The sequence below is a fragment of the Aquila chrysaetos genome, chromosome 11 (assembly GCF_900496995.4).
Source record: "Aquila chrysaetos chrysaetos chromosome 11, bAquChr1.4, whole genome shotgun sequence".
NCBI classification, from domain to species: Eukaryota; Metazoa; Chordata; class Aves; order Accipitriformes; family Accipitridae; genus Aquila; species Aquila chrysaetos.
In genome coordinates, this window is record NC_044014.1 from 39,992,028 (window position 1) to 39,997,264 (window position 5,237).

At 44.0% G+C, this 5,237-nt stretch overlaps 1 protein-coding gene across 1 annotated transcript in view; it reads right to left on the reverse strand.

Annotated features, from left to right (window-relative positions):
- LOC115348109 (hexokinase-1) overlaps window positions 1-1,708 on the reverse strand; it is a 50,308-nt gene extending 48,600 nt beyond the window's left edge. The window contains exon 1 of the mRNA XM_030030173.2: window positions 1,369-1,708. The gene's annotated coding sequence lies outside the window, so the exon portion shown is untranslated. The remainder of the gene's footprint in view (window positions 1-1,368) is intronic.
- Between the last annotated feature and the right edge of the window lie 3,529 nt (window positions 1,709-5,237).

Consider the following 5,237-nt stretch of genomic DNA (forward strand, 5'->3'; position numbering starts at 1 on the left):
GGACCCCTAATTTTCATTCTCAGATTTTCACAAACGAAAGAAGTAGAGGGGGAATAAACAATTTTCAGGAATTCACATGTGTCAGAAAGAAAATTCTTATTTTAATTAAATAGTTTTTTTCCATCCCTCTGACCCGTTCCTGGTAGTAAACCTAACAGTCTGGCTTCACAGCGTAGCTACAAGAGATGGGTGATGGAGAATCGCTTTTTTAAAAATCTAAACCAAGAAGTTTTTCTTGTCATCTCAGTGCTTTAAATGGGTGACCCAGCTCTATGGGCTTCCTGGTCAATAGCTCTGGCACCAGATTTCAGCAGCGGTCCCCAGTACTCACTGCAGCAATCCATAACCCCATCCTGCTTGTCTCACGCTTCCTTCCCTGAGAAGGACATAATTTTTGGCAAAGCAAACGTATCCTCACCAAAGCCCTGATATCTTAGGCCACGACAACTCGTCCCCTGCTAGCCCCTTTGACAGCTGCCATGAGTTCACCAGTCCCATCTGGGACCTGATCCAGCATCAACAGATCCGTGGTCTCGCTCAGGGCATCTCTGTCACCCAGCAGGGTTACAGATACTTCTGCTTTGACATTTGACATCCATACAAACGTTTTAATCACAACTTTTATCTATAACCATGTTTTGGACAGATAATGGCAACAACAGTCTGTGGCTATCAGTCAACATTCGAGACCCAGAAATACCCTCAGCTGTTTTATCACCTGCCCTTAATATCAAATGCTACTAACTCAGGTTGCCAGCATGAAGCTGCAGGGGTGCAGGTAAGGTGTAGGTGAGGAAGTCTCATGCTTTTCAGTATCAGCCTGGTGGACCCCTTCCTTTCCCCTGCACAGCAGTGACATTGCACGTGGTTTAACAGATGCTGTCCTGTGTGGTGGGATGAGCACCCTCCTTGCAGAGCTCTGTCAGCACCCCAAGTACCCTAAGTGTAATTTTTTTTGCCTCTCTCTGCAGCACTGCATATTCAGAACAACAGGGTTCAACTTGGACTCCTTAAACTTTGACCAGAGCTGGGACAACAAATCCAAACGATTTCCAACTGCAAAAGAGGAATTTGCTTAAAAATAAAACTGAATTTTTCACATACCCTTGGCTTTATCTGTAGAGCAGTCTGGACAGTAAGACACAACCACCAGCACAAACAGGATCCCAAATATATTTAAAGAGCAAAAGAGCCTCTCTGCAGTCGGGTGACGATGGTGCTTCATTTGGATCTGCTTTCCAAACACTTACGCAGCACCCCCTTCCAATCACAACATGCCACTTTGAAATGCCAGTACCACTTAGCTCCTGAGTCTATTAGACCATGAAGCAATAAACCCAGAGAAACAAAAATAACCCAGATACCTACTTTAGCACCCAGTTGAGTTGACAGGTGTTATCCCGAGGGCTCCGTGGCAAAAGCATCCTCAGAAATGCCATACCTTGACCTTTGCACAACAGGCGTCATGAAGCTGATCTCCAAAAACCGTAGTGTCTTCCTAAAAGGTGCTAATATTAACTATAGCCCTTTGTTTCTTTGCACTCAAGGTTTCTCCCCGTCAGCTTTCTGGCATTTGCCAGCGTGGTGCACGCTTTACTGGGCAGATATTGAGCTGCAAATTCCTTCATACTTCTCTATCCACAGCATTCTGCAGCTAAAGCGCTAGCCGGCCAGCAGATGAAAATGCCACTTACTGCTTATTCCTGCTGCAGTTTGTTGAATTAAAACCTCTTTGTTTGCAAGCTGTAAACAAATTCTTCTTAATCTTTCAATAAAAAATGTCAATTATGCTCTCTAACAATGTAACTTCATTGTGATGAAAGAAGGCATTGCTATTGCTCTAATCGTGATAACATATCAGCTGCTTTTAGAGTCAATTCCTTTTTGTGCAAAATTTAATGACCATGCAATTATTCAAATTTCAGACTAACAGACTGGGCTTTAGACCTACAGCACTGCTCCCTTGCTCTGAAAACACACACTTGAAAGCAACAGAAAAGTCTCTAGAGCAGAATTTCCAAGTTCAGAATGCAAAACACCTTTATAATTCATTCAGCACAGCCGGACTCAGGCCTACGTTAAACACAGCTACTTCACTGGAGAGCCAAGGAAAGAAAGCCAAATTCTCGGCACGTTATCGCAGGCGCTTCTCAGGCCCATGGCTTTCATTTGGCTTCGCTGAGAACCGTGTTTGTGTCCAGCTTCCTCGTCTCTCTCTGGTTTCAGTGCATTTCCTGCAGAATCGCTGGCCACAGCAGATGTGCCCTTCAGGCATTTCAACTTTTTTTTTTTTTTTTTTTTTTTTCTCATGCCAGTATTTATCCCATTTGTTTCCAGAATCAGCTGCAGCTCCCAAATCAGCGTCCGTAACTTTCCGCTTTGAAGTAGTCAGGACATGCCTGCTGGGAAAGCATCTTCCTTGTTTACCTGCTCAGACCCTCACAGACTTTCCCTCCATGCCCTTCCGCCATCCATTTTCTCCTCCTGCAGAGAGCTCCCCTCTACCACGAAGTTGTCCATCACCAGCTAATCTGCTCCGTTAACCGCTTACGTTCCAATAACCACTCTCGGCATCCTAACCGTGCTTTATTTATGCTTTCGTGCAGCCACAGCCAGAGATGGCCGCTGCCCCAGGATCTCAGCTCACCCCCTAAGGTGCCTTTTCCCCTCTGCTGAGGGAGTGCCTGTGCGAAACTCAGCCCCGCAGGTCTCATCCCCTTCACATCTCCCTGCTCTCCAACTCTCTGTGGCAGCAGAGGACAGCCTTTTTTCACTCCCAGAAGGGGACGGAGCCTGCAACGATGAGGACAGTCCTCTACAATGGCCTCACAGGCAGCGGTCCCAGTCCCACAGCTAAACAGATGGCCCAGCATCACCGCATGATTTGGCGCTGGCCAAGCCAGCCCTGTAGGAACGGGGACTTCCCAGGTGCACAGAAACATTTGGCAGGCTGAACATCCAAATAGCAAGCAGCAAATTAAGAACAACAAAAACAGACCTCCAGAAAAGTAAATTGAATCAACAACACTGGCGGTTTTGAGAACTGAACGCTAGTACTTCTGAAATGCCTGAGGCTGGGTCTAGGAGCTACATCTCACCTCTGAGTCCAAAGAAAATGGATGTCAGTAAGGTAGCAACCCCATTGCCTCCCTCCCCTTTTATCCTGCCCACAGAACAATAAAAAAAATGAACCAGTTAACTGCTACATCCTTGAAGAGTCCTTGCAATTCACTGCTTTTAATATATCACACCTTGCATCGCTGTCATCCCTTTTCCCCCACTATTATGACTGACTTTAAAATTGTTCTGATATGCAAGAACAAATTTATGGGGAAGCTTTGACTGTTGATGTGCCATCTTCGCACACCTCTCCCCTCTTCTCCAAACAGCCTTTATCCTTCCCAACCAAAGGAGAAAAGAAAATGTAGTGGCAGTGAAACAAGCCTTAGTCTCCCCCCACTTTTTTTTTTTTTTTTTTAAATATAGCTTTGGTTTGGTTTTTGTTTTGTTTTAACTTACGCTTTTCTAGATAAAAATAAGAATTTTGGGGTTTGAGGGTTTGGTTTTTTTGGGTTTGGGTTTTTTGTTGTTGTTGGGGGTTTTTTTGTTTGTTTGTTTTTATAACCAGTCAGGAAAGATCATGCGTGAAAGGACCTTCTTTCACTCCTTCCAGCAAGCTTCTCCTTGCTGAGGATCCCCAGCATTTGGGTTTTTAACTCCTGCACAGGAGACCTCCAGCCTGGACCTCTTTGTCCATTTTCCTGATTTTCCTGTAGCCAATTCTTTGTGCCAGTGGCAAGAGTTTTCTGGAGGAACCCACGTTTACCACGTTTCTTACCAAACCTGTTCTCTTTTCACAGCACACAGCTTTTACTACATCTAGAGGTGCCTGGGCTGTTCAAGGCCCTCAGACACACAGTGCAGATGAAGCATAAGGCTGGGTAGGGAATGGGCTGGCATCTGGAGGACATTAAAAAGCACACAACAAGATCAACGTTATTTTGGCATTCCCCTCTGAGATAGACACGAACCGTCACGTTTACAGCACCTTCAATGTGCACCTGCAATGTGATAGTATCAGTGAGAGAGGGGAAAACATTAATTAAACTTTTGATGGTTTTATATCTTGCTTTACATCAGCTTTAAAGAGTGGATGCAGTGCTGGGACAAAGCAGACATCTGATTTCCCTTCCCACTCTCACCCCAACAGGCCATCCATACTCATGTATAAGAATAGGTCTTTTTTTATTATTATTTGGAAAAAAAAAAACCCACCACAACTATATATATCACTTGACAAGCTACCCACTTGACAGGTCTGAGAAATGCTCTGGATAAGCCCTCAATGACAGTCCAAGGCAGTGGAGGTCCCTTCTAGAGAAACTTTAAGTTTACCTATAGCTGGACAACATTCACAGAGTCTCCCCTGCTCCCTGCCTCCCTCCCTCTCCACCTACTGCTACAGTGACATTGTACCTGAGACCCCCAAACAAAAGCCAGCTCATTTCACCAAATGCAAAGAAAAAAGTCACAACAATACTTTCATTTTGGTATTACCTACATTTCAGCCTCAAACTCCTTTACACTAATCTGCTAATCCTATACAATATTGACTTCCCAAGAAGGGAGATTATGCTAATCAGGATTTCTGAAGGATTTACACATGATCCTATATTTACTTTTGAACTTTGTCAGAGTGACAAAGGGAATATATCACCACTGAGCTGCTACTGCATTTTCTCTGGATTACGAGTCAAGCACCAGCGCTGTCCAAATCTATAGCCACCAAAATGTCTCTCTAGCAGGCAAACCAACATATTTAGGATCATCTTTTCCCCGCAGATGAAAGGGTAACTGCAACCACCTACTGGGAGTTTCTGAAAAGCACAAACCTTAGTACCTCCACCCAGTAATACTTCTATCACACCTGTGATTTAAAGATCTTCCAACTTGCCAAATCAAATGTATGACCTAGATCTCAAAGCAGATGTTCACGTCTTCAAGAAGCATCAAAACAAAATCAGTAAATTAAAGAAGTACTAAACATATTGGCTGGAGGGAAGACCCACAAAACACACAGAAATGAAGCGTCACAAAGCTATCCAAAAAGCAGGAGAAAAGCACATCTAAGATGTGAAACCAGAAGAATCTCATTTTATTTTAAAATGACTAACAACTTCATGTGACGAATTGTACTACATCTTTTTCAGCATATGGTATGCTGTGTTACATTTAAT